A 16,381-nucleotide genomic window follows, 5' to 3' on the forward strand; every position below is an offset into this window, starting at 1 on the left:
CAGAGACTCTGTCCCTCACCACCCCTTGTTGTAAATATTTTTGTCCACCCTAAGCGTGGAAGGGTATTCTCAGATGTGAGACCCTTGCTCATTGCACCATCAGGATTCAAGCAAACCGGGCCGAAGACGGCTGTAATGCCAGAAACCGGTCCCCGGGAGCTTGTTTCCTTCCCAGTGTAAGAATTGGCTTTTTGTAGTTTGGTTTGTCCTGTTCCCATCATGCACTGGGACAGGAACAGACTAATTTGCATACAGCCAGGTTCTGAAACTGGGATGGTGCAGTGAGCTAAAAAACGGTGTTGGATCTAGCCCTGATCTCTTGACTGGGTGAGAGCTTTCTGCTTAATTCAGAGACTCTGTCCCTCACCACCCCTTGTTGTAAATATTTTTGTCCACCCTAAGCGTGGAAGGGTATTCTCAGATGTGAGACCCTTGCTCATTGCACCATCAGGATTCAAGCAAACCGGGCCGAAGACGGCTGTAATGCCAGAAACCGGTCCCCGGGAGCTTGTTTCCTTCCCAGTGTAAGAATTGGCTTTTTGTAGTTTGGTTTGCCCTGTTCCCATCATGCACTGGGACAGGAACAGACTAATTTGCATACAGCCAGGTTCTGAAACTGGGATGGTGCAGTGAGCTAAAAAACGGTGTTGGATCTAGCCCTGATCTCTTGACTGGGTGAGAGCTTTCTGCTTAATTCAGAGACTCTGTCCCTCACCACCCCTTGTTGTAAATATTTTTGTCCACCCTAAGCGTGGAAGGGTATTCTCAGATGTGAGACCCTTGCTCATTGCACCATCAGGATTCAAGCAAACCGGGCCGAAGACGGCTGTAATGCCAGAAACCGGTCCCCGGGAGCTTGTTTCCTTCCCAGTGTAAGAATTGGCTTTTTGTAGTTTGGTTTGCCCTGTTCCCATCATGCACTGGGACAGGAACAGACTAATTTGCATACAGCCAGGTTCTGAAACTGGGATGGTGCAGTGAGCTAAAAAACGGTGTTGGATCTAGCCCTGATCTCTTGACTGGGTGAGAGCTTTCTGCTTAATTCAGAGACTCTGTCCCTCACCACCCCTTGTTGTAAATATTTTTGTCCACCCTAAGCGTGGAAGGGTATTCTCAGATGTGAGACCCTTGCTCATTGCACCATCAGGATTCAAGCAAACCGGGCCGAAGACGGCTGTAATGCCAGAAACCGGTCCCCGGGAGCTTGTTTCCTTCCCAGTGTAAGAATTGGCTTTTTGTAGTTTGGTTTGCCCTGTTCCCATCATGCACTGGGACAGGAACAGACTAATTTGCATACAGCCAGGTTCTGAAACTGGGATGGTGCAGTGAGCTAAAAAACGGCGTTGGATCTAGCCCTGATCTCTTGACTGGGTGAGAGCTTTCTGCTTAATTCAGAGACTCTGTCCCTCACCACCCCTTGTTGTAAATATTTTTGTCCACCCTAAGCGTGGAAGGGTATTCTCAGATGTGAGACCCTTGCTCATTGCACCATCAGGATTCAAGCAAACCGGGCCGAAGACGGCTGTAATGCCAGAAACCGGTCCCCGGGAGCTTGTTTCCTTCCCAGTGTAAGAATTGGCTTTTTGTAGTTTGGTTTGCCCTGTTCCCATCATGCACTGGGACAGGAACAGACTAATTTGCATACAGCCAGGTTCTGAAACTGGGATGGTGCAGTGAGCTAAAAAACGGTGTTGGATCTAGCCCTGATCTCTTGACTGGGTGAGAGCTTTCTGCTTAATTCAGAGACTCTGTCCCTCACCACCCCTTGTTGTAAATATGCCATCTTAAGGCTGGCAATTCTACTCTTTAATTTCAAGTGTGATTTTACAGTACAATTTCACGTGCTCGACTCCCGTTTTGCCAACCATGTTTGTGTTGGTTGTGATGTTTTACATAAGGCTAATTGAAGCTTTGGCCTTTCAGGAACGTCATCGTTGGAGCAACAATTACACGCCCTCCTTGCCTGTTTGTGGATTTTCATGAGGATTAAGCTCTATCCGGTGAGAGGATTTATTTGTCTTCTTTTGGTTCTACAACTTATCACATGAAACTGTAGCATGAAGAAATCAGCAAAACATACTTTGAAGGTTTATCGGAGCACATGTGACTTTAAAATAACAACAGTGACTTGTTTTGTTTGAAGGCTGCATTTTTTTTATTCTTGAGTTGTGTGATCTGGTTTACATGCATATCTTCATTCACTCCTCTGTACTATGCTGCCATCTAGTGACTATTTATCACATTTTTTGGGGGGGATGTATTATTTAAATCAGTATTTCAGCCAATGATTCACTGTTCAGTATGTATGTGTCGATCTTAAATGTCTTATTTCTTTTACAGCTTTACAGTATTGCAGTTTTGTCTTATTTCAATTACAGTTTTACAGTATTATAGTTTCACATATTAAGTTTTCCCTTACGTTAGGGATATGTAGTTTTCTTTGCAGGAGCTGCACTTCAAATGCCCTATACACAGGGGTGAACCCTTACACGGGGTGAGTGTTCCCTTACATGAGGGTTCGCCCTACATCAGGGTTAGTTTGGGGATTTTTATGTCAAATTGTATTTCATTTGTACCCTTACGTGAGGTTGGTCTTTTTTGATTTGTTGCAGGAGTGAGGCCCTGCGTGCTTAAGACGCCTTGCAACGCACAAAAGCTTTCTTGGTGAGTTTTTACATTGCTTGCCTCCTCAAATTTGAGAGATTTCACGGGTTGTCCCTTAGTTGCTAGTGGGGCAGGACATTTGGTACAAGTCCCTAATGTTCTCATGACGTTTTATTTCACAGGTTGTTCCTTTTGGTTTACAGGGCAGGACATTGGGTTTAAGTCCCTCTTGTCCACATCTACATATTTGATGTCCCCTGTTTTGGGTGGGGGCAGGACAATGGGTATGAGTCCCTTTGGTTGGAAGTTATTCAAAAGTATCATGAACACAATTTAGTGGATAGAGATCTTATGGTGTAAACACACGGTCTACGCGTTTCGAACCCCTGACGGGTTGGGGGGTTCTCATCAGGACCTCATAACTTTGCAACAAGCAATGTGCGATAATTACTCGGTAACCGAACGTTGGCAATTTACAGTTGCACAACAAAACTGTGTGGCATTGTAAATCAATATGGATCCAATCTTGGCAATCCACCCCACGGAGGGCAATATCAAATAACACACAATAATTTGATTCACCGCTAGCCGCCCGAACGGTCTGAGCCCTCATCGCCACCGGCCGCCTTGATTCAGTCAGGCGCTGCCACGCCATACCTGCCCTTGGCTACGCCAATTCAATTGCAGACGCCGCATCCGCTGCCTCTGCCAGGGTATCCAGTTGACCACGCGATTGTTACTGCCTGCACAACACTGCCCGAAATTCAACAACCCAGTCCTGACGACGATCCCGACTCACGGGGATCGAAACGCCGTCGACATCACAGCGCAATTTTATGGCGCATCTAACGTTTTTGGCACCTGTAAAATTGTTTGTTCCATGATTTAAGTGACTATAACTTAATCCTGCGGAGCCATCACTGTATCATTTCTTTGTCACTTTGCGCCGTTCATGCTGTTCACGTTCAGCACTTGCATCTTCACCTTTCACCAATTGTAAATATCACCACTCACCAAGTGCCTTCGGGTTGTCACATGATTCTCTCTGTACAGTGCTGCCTAACTGTATTTCCATGTGAAACACCCTCCTCTGAATTGGTGAATAACAAGCTTTTAAACCATATCAGCCTCCTTCTTTCTTATTCATGTAATGCTGACTGCATACATCATTTAACTGCCTTGAACTGACACCTGTTGGGAATTGTTGTTCTTTATATCTATTCTCTCAGCCAAGGGCGTCAATCTTAGTTCCTAACGAAACGATACCTCCCTGTAGACTCTTTTCCATGGCCAGTAGTAGACCACAAATATCTTGTTGTTGGAGCTCTCCAGCCGTGTCCGACCCACTATCCCCCTCCTCCAAGGGAGAATCAGTAGCCTTGGACCTCTTTGGGTCGAACGACAGCTTTGGTTAGCTCCTGTCCACTCGCCCCATCGTGTATCACAGGAGTCTCCCTGGCTAGGGTACCGAGCAGTCCAACCCAAAAATAGGGGGGGGGGACGCGAGAGGAAGACGCCTGGCAGCTGCACTCCAACACAGGTAAGTCCACGCCTCAAGCACTGCACCTGTACCTGGTACTGTGTCTGTCTGGGGCACCACCAAGGAGGAGCACCACCCACAGTATTCGGCTTCCTCACATGTGTGTAGGGCAGTACAATCTCCACTACTCCATACTCTTCACCAGCCACGTGTTGTCGTTTACCCTCCAGCAGGCCAGGAATCTCGCAGGCAGTCTCTGATGGAGAGTGGGGGCCCCCGAGCAGAGCCCTCTCAATCCCCCAAGCTCGGGCCTAGCAGCAGTCCGCCTCGCGAGGGCGAGCATCTCAGACCTCGCCTGTCGCAGCGAGGCCCGTGCTCGTCTACCGCATCGTCCGATGCCACAGCAGGCCACGTCAGGGGGAAGGGCGCCCTCCCATGCCAGCCGCGGGGTGAAGCTGTAGCGCTCCCGAAGCCCAGACAGTCTCCGATAGGGCCCCCAGCTTTCGCAGGGATGGGGGGCAAAAACATCCCCTTGTCGGGCGAGCAAGGATCCAGCCTTCTCCTGGAGGGCATGTGGCAGGGGCAGTGACAGCACAATGGATCACAGAGGGCTGGAGGTTGAGGGCAGGGGCACCCCCAATGGAGAATGGAGAGTAGAAGGAAAGGGGGGATATGAGAATAGAAACAATTATATTACACGGGGCAGGCTGGAAGAGGTAGGCTCGCACACATGGGGAATGGAGGGAAAAATGAAGGAGGGAGGGGGCAGGGGCAGCAAGATAACCAGTGAGGGCAGGCAGCAGTGGCAGCAAAAAAGACAACTGAGGCCAGGAGAGAGTTGGTAGGAGCAGATACAGATAACAGAGGAAATGGGAAGGGGAGAGGGACAGCATGCTAATCATGAAGGGCAGGTACTAGGGGAAGAGTAAACACAACAGGCCATGCAGGTCATGGAGTGAGGGGGAGGTTATGAACACAGAGATCAGATGTCAATGGAGTGGGGACCAGGGCTTCTGTATGACAAGGAATGGCAGTTGGCAGAGCTAGTGAGAGCACAGCAACGACAGAAGGCAGGAGGAATAGTTAGGAGCACGGACATGAAGAACCGGCAGCAGAAAGCAGAGGGCAAGGGCAGCAAGCTGACCAGGGAGGGCAGAAGAAGAGGTACCACATCAGACCATTGGGAGTAGGAGCAAGAGGGCAGTGGTATGGACAGAGAGAAAAGAGAACAAGAGGGAAGTGGGCTTGGTTGGGGGCAGCAAGTTGACCACTGAGAGCAGGCTAGCAATGGCAGGGGCAGCACAGGATGCCAGGAGGGAGGAGGCAGTGGCAGACATAGCAAACGGATAATGAACAACAGGCTGACATGGCTAAAGACATCAAGCTGCCCATGGACTGCAAGCAAGAGAGGGTAGGGACACACAGACCGCGAATGGAGGGCAGGCAACAGTTGCACCGGGGCACCAAGCTGACCATGGAAAGAAGGAGGGCAGGGGTAGGGGCGACAACCTGATCCTGGAGGGCATGTGGAAGGGGGAGGTGCACACAGAAAAGAGGGCGGGGAGAAGTAGGCAAAGGCAGGGATACCAAGTTGACAACAGAGGGTAGTCTGGCATTTGCAGTGGCATCATAATGGACCGCAAAAGGCAGGAGGGATTGAGCAGGAGCATGCACACGCATAACAGAGAAAAGGGGTAGGGGACAGGGACAGCACTCTGACTGGGAAAGCCAGGCAGCTGAGTCAGGAGCCACACAACAAATAATGGAGCCACAATCGACCATGTAGCGCAGGAGGGAGAGTGCAATGTCTCATACACAAAGAAGAGAGAGCAGGGATTATGGGGCTAAGAGGAGGGTCTGCAAGCTGAATAGAGAAAGCAGGCACCAGGAGCAGTGGCAGCACAAAGAGGCATGGAGTGTAGGTGGGAGGGGACAGGAGCACACTTATGAAGAATGGTGGGCAGGTGGCAGCATGAGAGGCAGTCTAGAATAGGCATTAACAGCAAGTTGATCATAAAAGTCAAGACAGTGGGGGAAGGGGCACTCATATGGAAAATGGAGGGCAGAGAGTAGCTAGGTAGGCCCAAAACCACAGATATCCAACTCCCTGCTACAGACATCCATAGACATCCATAAACTGCATGCAGCAAAGGGTTAGCGGCAGGGCTTGGACTCTGGCTGGGACTTGCGCCCAATCACTACCAGGTAGCCAACCCAAAAGCTGCATAAGGTCTTGGCCATATACAGTGGGGGTTGGTTACAGGGCCTGGCCTTCGGACAGCTTCTATTCTCAAAACCCTACAGGCAGCCAATACCTAAATGCACACAGACATAGTCTGTACACTGAGATGTGTTTGTTGCAGAGCCTGGCATCTGGTCGAGCCTGGCACCCAATTCTCTGTGGGCGGCCAAGTTTTCTGTCAAGTAAAGAAGGTAGAGTACCTCATGTACTGTTCTCTGGCCAGGCCCTATGCCTAATACCCTGCAGGCAGCCAATCATCACTCAGACCCCCACCCCACATTTTATTTATTTATTTCTTTTTAACATATTTCAAAGGTACTGCCAGGGTTTTAAGTGGGAGGGGACTAACTGGGTATGAGCACCAGCAGTTTTTTAAAGGGGGTCTTGAAACGGGTCTCTATCGGGCTCTGTTTTGTGCCCTGGCACAGGCAGTCAGTTTTTTCCGGACTGCAGTGACAGCAGGCACATCGATGTGCGCATGCTCACACTGCTCACTTCTCACTAGTGGAGAAGTTACAGCATGATTTCATGCCAGGTGTGCTTTGTAGGGCAAGGGAAATCCTTTTAAGAGATTCATTTTCTCCCTGGATTTCCATTCTCTTTTTTTGAAACTCAGGAGCAGCAACATCATCTTGGTGTCATCAGGGCTTTAGGTCAAAGCTTTTACAATATTATGTACAAGCCATAGTGCTGCTTATTTATCTCATGCAACTAACAGGCATGGACAACGCCAATGGTCCTGACTTGTTTTAGGTATGATGTTACTTGTTGTATCATATCTGGATGCAATGACCAAAACAGCAAAGTACAAGTTGGGCGGCACACTACGCTAAGCACAGATTTTTAGCTCAGGTTTGTAAGCCACCCCCTTATTACATTAGCCACGCCCCTTTGAGAGACCCCACAGTTTTTTCATCCCACTTAAACACCAGAGTACTGCTGCTCAAACATCCCTCAATGAAGACTGCATGGTCCTGTGGTACCATGGAGGTGGAACTTGATTGACAGCCCCGGAGAATGTAATGTTGTATTTCACAAAAGTACATATACAAAAACTCCTTTTGTATATGTACTTGATCTTACCCAATTCCTTGAGGATTATTGGGCTGCTCTATTTTATCACTAGCATGTATTTCACAAGAGGGCAGGACTTGGTTCTGTTGGAGGTCTGCACCACCCGAAGCATGAAATTGTTGTGCCAGGGGGTCAGATTAACCCTACTCTGACCCCAATATTTGTTTTACTTCCGGACACAAGGACTCAGTCCTACATTCCTATAATGGAGGCTGCAACATTTTCTCCTCAGTTCTGACCAAGCAAGTCAGATCTCTCCATACCACTGGGGCGGTGAAGCTCCAATGGCACCAAAAAAGGATAAGGGATAAATATTTCTCTCAACCAATTGGAGGGCCTTACTTTTGAATTTACAGAACCATGCGACTCCAACAGAAACCGACAAGGCCAGCCGTTGAGATATACCAAGCTTTTTGACCCCTTCATGAGCACCTTGGTCACCTCTTTAAATGTAAAATTCTTTAAAATTACTGTACTGATTTACACCAAATAGTAAAAGGCAGGTTTTCCAAAAGCTGCCTTCTGCTGTGCATAGCAGGATGTATGGTACAGTGTTGTGTATCTAGTCAGGCCTGGTTCTCAATCCCCAACACACAGCCAAGCCCTGGGTTGGTAGCATGCCCAGACCTTATGCTCAACCCCTGGTGGGTTGTCTCTTACTGCTGCTTATAGACGTCTGCTGTTTGCAGAAGGCAGATGGCTAAAGGCCGTGTGTCCAATCCCCCACATGGCACATGGCATTTGGCTGTGAGTAGTGTAGGGTTGTCCACAGACCTCGGCCCTGCACCCACGACCCTGAGGAAGCCCATCACCTTTCAGACAACCAACCCATATTTGATTATCTTTTTTCATTTTTCACAGGTACTGCGGTACTTCTGTTGTACCAGCACTTTCGATTCCACCCATGAGGCTATGGTAACATGCAAGCTTTCTCAAGGAAGATTGCATATTACTGTGGTACCATGAGGCATGAGTGAGCTTGAGTGGCAGCTCCGCTCAAATCAAATGTCTGTTTTTCTAGCAGAATATTAAATCACAGAATGATCCCAATGCCATCCATGAACTCATGAGAACTACCCTGGTATCTCTACTTGTTTTCTGCATAATATATGTGGCACTGTAAGCTTATTGTTTGGACTTATACAAGCTTCTCTTTTTTGTCCTGATCAAGCTCTGCTTCTCTGACCAGCTCTAAGAGGATACAGAAACATGTGTCAGTAGCTGATTTTTTATTCTAGGATGGCTTGGATGATAGTGTATCAAACCCTAGCTGTAATACAGTGCCTGGGATTGAAAAGCCTTTACAAATTCTTTGGTTCAGCAAAGATAGCACTTGCTAATCCCATGCTTAAAGAAATTGCCAAAGAATGGTAAAAGATGGGGCTTGGCTTGTTGTCGAGAGCAATGGCCACTCGAAAGGACGGCTCTGTCAAGCCGTCTCACACATCCGGCTGTAAATCTGTATAAATAGCCGAACACAGGGTGTGAGCAGGGTCCTAATGACCTGCTTGGTGCCTGTGTGCGAAATTTGCCCAAAAAGAGTGAAACAGACCTGCTGAGGAGGCGAGACATTAGGCAGCCTGCCAATGGTCAGAATCCCCGGGCTCATGTGTCAGAGCCAAGAGAAAGCTGACACACATAGAGGGATGGGCCGGCGATAAAACCTACCTGTGAGATGCTGTGGAACCTGACAGTGGCAAGGACCACCCTGCAGATGGCAAACTGGAAAGCTGCATTACGCAGTAGAGGCGGAGGCCCACACAAGCCAACAGTGGCAAAGGGTCTAACAGACGAGGGCCATAGACAGAAGAGAGTCCAGACACTCACAGGAGGCTGATCCTCAAGCTGCCTGCCGATCGACGGAAACCCCGGATTCAGGCACCCGGTCCGGGACGGAAGGTGTGGAGGGACCAGAGGCAGAGCTCACTGGTGAGCTGCTGCCGGCCCAGCAGGTGGCAAAAGACATGTACCAAACCAACCCGGTTGAAGATGGAAAGATGTGGGCCCAGCCAAAATAGATGAGGACTCCCCACTAATCAAACAGCCCCAGCATCAGCTGCCTGCATGATTGCAAATGCTGGGGCAAAGGCCCAACCGGTGAAACCCACAGAAAGTGGTAAGGAGGAGGCACATATACACAAAAGCGGAGTTGGGGCACACATAAATGGGGGTATGTAAAGGCAGAAGAAACCTTGGTAGAGTGGAACAGTGATGGCCTAAACCCCCCACCCTACATTACAGGGACTGAGGAACATCTCTCCACTCGAGAACACTCCTACCTCCCCAAACAAGAAACATCAGCACAACACCAAAAGAGGGGCATCCGAATAATTGGATTTGGTCAAGAGCGCATACTGAAGGAGCCAATTCTCCGTGGTACTGCTAAAGATAAGTCAATTGAACCACGGGAGCACATGGCCGAATTGCAGGCCAAGACTAGATGGAAGGAGAGAACGTCAGTTGTCTGGGCCCATCCCCTCTAAAGGATCTATGAAATAGCGGGACTGTAGAGATGATGGGGAAAAGGTCCCTGAGCTCCCCAGTTGACAAAACTTGACAAATTGACTCTGCTGTAGGACCAAATGACCAGTCCTGGTAAAGCAGATGTGAGTGGACCTAATACAGTAGTTTCTCACATAGTGACTCCAGAACCTACGCTCCAAGATGTTATGGCAGCCATTCAAGGAACTAACACTGATCTTGCTGGAAAAATATGCATAGTAACCACAGACGTTTTACTGCTCAGAGCAGATCTCCGCAACATGGGAAGTTGAGTGACTGAGGTGGAAGGACCAACGTCGGGCCTGCTGGCTGATATAAAGACCCTACAGAAACAGGTCAGTGAGCTGACAAAGGTGACAAGGGAGTTGGGAGCCAGGTTGGACAACCAAGAAGGACACTCCCATCGCAATAGTATCCACATAGTTGGGGTGCCAGGGAGAGCAGAAAGACAAGCGGTGGACATCTTTGTTGAAGAACTCATAACGAAGATGCTCCAGCCCAGGGTCCTATCCAAATATTTCTCTATGGAGCATGCCCACAGAGTCCCAGGCATGCAGCCAAGGCTGGGGGCCTGCTGTGACCCATAATTGTGTGACTATTCAACTATAGCAATCGCAATGTTGTCCCCCCAGGTAGCTCTAAGTGCCCCACCACTGAAATACGAGAACGCACTTGTAACCTTCTACCCAAACTTTACACTGAAAGTACAACAAAAGTGACGGAGCTTCCTTGAAGTGAAAAAGACCTTACACATGCAGGAAATGAAGTACTCCCTGCTCTTCCTTGTGATCCTTAGAGTGGTGGCTGAGGGCTAGGTATGGTGCTTAACAACTCCTGTGGAGGCATGGGACTGATTGGATGGCTGGAGGACAGCAAGGAAATCAAGACCAAAACAACTCCGGATGTTGCAGAGATGGATTCAGTCACAGAACGTGAAGACAGACTTCTGCTCAAAACTGGGCATTCTCCACAAAGAAGGGATTGAAGAGCCTGAGCAAAACTCTAATGTGACAACTGATACTGTGCTGGCTGCTGAACAGTTCGGAATTGTGAAGAAGGAGTGGGACTTTCCAATGGCCTAACAGAGTAGAACTAATACGCAGCTAAGATTTATGATTCTTCTGTTTCAACATACTTAATTCTATGTCATTGACTTTGCCTTTACACATGTCGACATTGCACCTACATAATCTATGTTTAGGGGCTTGGGGATGGCTGGTGGACTCTCCAGCGACTAACCCAACCCAAATTTGAGTTTGATATAATGGGACCACAGGCACTCTGCACATTTGAGTTGTGGGTGATGTTGAACCCTCGGTGCAGGGTAGCAGGAAGGGGAGAGTATTGTTTGAGGGATTGGATCAGCCACCAAAGAGATGGCACAGTTCAAAAGTTATATCAGTTGATAGCCTGTCAGGGAAAGGGGGTACGAGGCATTCCAAATAGATACAGGGAGGGAGACAGACCCCCCAGCAATGCAAGACAGAATACGTTTAGCCTGGGTAACCAACTACACACCCATTTTAGACAAAAGGATAGGCAGAGAAATTACGAGTATCCCCCACATAAAGGCAAATATAAGAATCATAACCTGGAATGTTAACAGCCTGGGCCACAAAATCAAATGCACAGAGTTACTACAATATCTTCGTAGACAAAACCTTGCTATAGTATTGATACAGGAAACACATCTTAAGGGCAAGAAATTCAAGGCACTAGATAGATACGGTTAAAAAACTTGTAGCACATGCAGGATTCTGTACAGGATCTCTGGTCCGGATGAGACTCCTCTTTATACCTGGTAAAATTTGATGTGGCCAGATGTGTAGATATGTGACCATAACAGGAAGATGGGAGGACAAAGTCTTAAATATATGCTCAGTGTTTGTACCACCAAGGCTACACGCTGATACTATACGGCTAGTAAGCGCACTATTGCAGGACCTTCCGGTGGGAATATTAATCATAAAGGGGGACATGACTGCAACGATGGGCCCTACTAGGGGCCAGATAACGACCTCAGATAGGGAAAGGGGGGCTGATCCACTACGAGACTTTGCAGAGGCACTCAGCCTTGTTGATCTATGGCGCGAGCCCAACCGAGGAGTCAGACAGTATACATTCTTTTTTTTTTTTTTGTAATTGAGAATTCATTACTGGTATAAAACCTTTCATACATTATTCCACCTGGTAAAGTTAAAAGGAAATACCATAAATACAATAAATAGACATTTATATACAGAGATAATGTTCCGTCTTCAATAAAACCATTAAAGTTCTTAAAATACATTATACACATACAAATATATAAATATACTAGCCTATATTTACAATCGTACATCTCTCCAAATTTTTAAGAGTGCCCATATTTTTAAACCAAAATCCCGTGTTTTTCTGCCCTTGAGTACATATAGTGTGGACTCAACGTTATGGATACCCAAAAGTCTGTTCAGCCACATTTGAAATGATGGGGCGGTATCGTCCTTCCAAGCTGCTGAGATCAAAATACGCAAAACTGCTGATGATATAAAGATAGGCGCTTCAGCCTCTTTATTTCGACCCAATTCACTATTGATTTCAAGAATCATTAACGTCGGGGATAGGCAGATCTTGAAGCCTAGCAGCCCCTCCCAAAATGTCTCAATCTCCCCTTTTATGATAATAATATTTCGCAGTGGTGGAACATATGCAGCAGATACGCAGGACCTTTCGACCCCAGTCAAACAGCTTAGAGAGTGTATAATAAAGATTAAATAATGTTTTAAAATGCTGTGTTTTCAGTTTAGAGGAGTGTAAAAACCTCCTTATCCATTTGTAGCGCTCTGTCTAGATCCACGTCTGGATCAGCCAGTTTTATGGCCCAGGAGGCTTCATTTTTTTCCATATAGTCCTGGGTCGCTGATATTAAAGCTTTATAGATAATTTTGATTCTACGCCACCCTTTTAACACGTATTCCAGAGCATTACAGCGGCTGTCAGGAGAGATGGGGGTCTTATAGATTTCAGCATTTGCATAACCTGGAGATATTTAAAACTTTGACTACTAGATATCCCATATTTCTGCTGGATCGCCCCGAAACTCATCACCCCGTCCCCCTGAATTATATACCCTACTGTCCAGATGCCCATCTGTTCCCAATATTTCCATGCACCATCCCTGCTTAAGTTTGGGAAAAACCCTGGGGCATATTACCAAGGGCATTATCGCCGCATTAGCGGGGCTTTTTCCCGCTAATGCGGCGATAATTTTATCGCCCTATTACCAAGCTGTCGCTAACACCAGTTAGCGACAGCTTGTAGGCGATAGCGGGCATTTAGGGGCCCGCTTTGCATGTCAGCGATAATTATCGCTAATGACATGCAAAGTGGGCGTGCCAAGGTGTTAGCGACTGAAAACAGTCGCTAACATCTCTAACTCCTATTAGCAACTTTTGGAAATATTCACGCTAAGCGCGAATATCTCCAAAAGCTATCGCCTGCTAAAAGCAGTTCTTAGCCATGTTATCCAATGGAAGGTGGATAACATGGCTAAGAGCATTGTCACGATAATGCATGAATATCGCTGATTTTTCAGCGATATTCATGCATTTCGCAGGATTTTTACCGCTTTTGAGATAAACCTTGATAATATCAAGGTATCTCAGCGGTAAAAATCCTCGGTGTGCGGCGATATTTTTTTCCCGCTAACCAAGCAATAGCGATAATTATCGCTATTGCTTGGTAATATGCCCCCCTGACTTCCAAAGAGGTGTATACAAATACATTTTTGGAATCGATAACACCTTCTGTATTTTTTTCGGGAAACAGCCTTAATAACGAAGTATGAAAAACGACTGACCTGAACAACGAACCCCAAACAGCGACCAATCTGTTAACCACGACATCCTTAACTACGACTTACATGAACACCGACTTTCCAAAACCACGGAAAAAAACAATCTTGTGACTGGCCAATAGATGGCAGTATTGTAATAACAATGACAAGCCTTTCCAGCCTCGGTCTTGTTCCTGGCAGATGAGGCTTTTGTTGTAGGTTGTCATGTAGGCCTTTTAAATGTATTATGGAACTGGTAACCAGATGTCATTAAGAAGTTTGTAGTCCTAGGGAATTTCAATGTTTTTTTCTTATAATAAGACCCATCCCCTTGGATTTTTAGGTGGTAATTCTCTTTCTGTGTAAGAGTTTACATTTTCTGTAACAATAAAACAGCATGCTGAACACAGTGCAAACATAGGCTTTGAAATAATAGTGTTTTTCCAGCAATAACAACAGCGCACATTGATTTGCAGAAATAGCGTTATATATACATTTATAGAGTAAGGCCATTTTCGTTTAGGTGCATGGGTATGAATAGCATAACAAAGAAAGAAACATCTCAGGTGTATTATTCGAATCAGTTTGCATTTCACTCATTCGCCGGCCGAGAACCCACACAAAAACAAATGAATAAATCACTCCTTTAGGGGAGCTTGCTGACTAAAGCAGAAAGACCACAGAGCATTTAAAATATGTTGGGCATGGAAGTTTTGCAAATGTACTTTTTTAATCAAACGAGGGTATTTTAGTGTATGTATCGGAAAGAAAGCTATTGAGTAACTTGTATTTAATATTTAATATGAGATACTACTCTGTGATATTTTTGCAGAAACTCATTTAAGAAGAGGGACTTTCTGGAACATACGAAAAAACAGCAAAATACTAAGGGGCAGATTTATGATAACTGGCGCATCCCCAGGGATGCGCCAGTTATTTTGCGCCGCATTTACAATGCGGCGCACCATGGGGCAGAAATGGCACAGATGCCAGCGCGACCCAGCTCCAGCAAGGCTCGGGGGTGCCCCATTTTTACAATGCTGCATCAAGACCTACGCCTGCTTCAAGCAGGCGCAGGGTTTTGACGCAGCATTGGCCTGAAAGTGACTGAGTGAAATCTTATAGATTTCACTCAGCCACTTTTGCGAGGTGCACCTGCCCTGGAACGCCCACCCTGCGCCGGAACGCCCACAAGTGGCGCTGGGCTTTACAACATGACGCACCTGCCTAGATGCGTCACGTTGTAAATGGGTCGTAGGGATGCGCCACGTTTACGCCGCAGTTGCGTGACGCAAACGTGCTGCATTCCCAACATAAATCTGCCCCTCTATAACTGGGCATGAGAGATAACTCTAGGCCTATAATGCCTCTGTTGCAAACGCTGTTGAACTGTTTCATCCAGAACATAAGAATGACGTATTATATTGGCTGATAAGTGTTTGAGGTCATTATTACACTTGAAGTCTTTAGTGACGCAGTTTTTCAGAAATGTAATTTCAATGAAGCTTGTCCAAGCCCGAACGCACCCCTGTAGTTCTAGCGACTTCTACATCTGGGTAGACTCCACAACTAAACTTCAAGACTCCACCCACTGAATGCCATTAGATTCATAGGTGCCGCGCAATTAGTGAAAACACCCTCTCATAAGGCTGGCTAGTGGCCACGCCCAAGATCTGATTCGGAAATCATCCAAGCTTATTAATATCCACGTGGCTTCACACCTGCTATGATCTCAACACTTTCTGGGAAAATGTGAGAGCTCCAATGCTCACAAAAATATAAATACTATACGAAAGACTTCAATCGGCTACTGAAACAGCAATACCATTACTCCAGAGGGAAGTGGTATAATTGGGTAATGAGCAATTTGAAAAATGTTCGTGGTTTAGGAACTCGTTGATAACAATGTAGATACATTGCGGTGTCCACATATCTATGATCTAATTTAACTATATTGTTTGTACATATTACCTGTGTTTTTCCCTCATTGAAGCGATATCCTGAATATCTGCCAAACTCCTTGGTGATTTCAACTAATGCATACATAGCCGGACAGGTTCTACGGAGACTACTGCCAGGTCATCAGCGTAAGCTAAAATCTTGGTCTCAAAGTTGTTTATTATGACCGGCTTAATCTCCCCATTGCCTAGTATCTGTCCTATTAATGGATCTAAAAACAAAGCAAACAGAATGGGAGAACAGGAGCATCCTTGACGTGTCCCTCTTGTTATAATGATCTTGCCCGAGCTTTCTCCCATCAACTGTACCTTAGCAACCGGATCCGAATACATTGCCTTAATAGCAGTTCAAACTCTTGGGCCAAACCCTCCATGCACCAGAATTCCCCACAAGTAATCCCATCTAACGCGGTCAAAGGCTTTTTCAGCGTCGAGGAGGATCATGGCCACCACCCCTCCCGGCAGCATGGGCCTCAAACAAAGATATTGCTCTTTTTACATGATCATTTGTTCCACGGCCAGGGATAAACCCATGCTGCCAGGGGGAGACCAGACCACCAATGACCCTCCCCAGACGCTTCGCCAAGATCTTAGCATAAAGTTTATTGTCCACGTTTATAAGCGATATCGGTCTGTAAGCCCCTGTATTTTCCTTAGGTTTCCCTTTCTTGTGGAAGACAACTATGTTTGTGTCCTTCCACGTCACG

General features: G+C 46.7%; 1 protein-coding gene across 1 annotated transcript in view; it reads right to left on the reverse strand.

The window, feature by feature from the left end:
* LOC147692374 (cytochrome P450 2G1-like) overlaps window positions 1–16,381 on the reverse strand; it is a 643,102-nt gene that overhangs the window by 308,502 nt on the left and 318,219 nt on the right. The window lies entirely within an intron of this gene.

This window comes from Lissotriton vulgaris, chromosome 9 (assembly GCF_964263255.1).
Source record: "Lissotriton vulgaris chromosome 9, aLisVul1.2, whole genome shotgun sequence".
Taxonomy (NCBI): Eukaryota; Metazoa; Chordata; class Amphibia; order Caudata; family Salamandridae; genus Lissotriton; species Lissotriton vulgaris.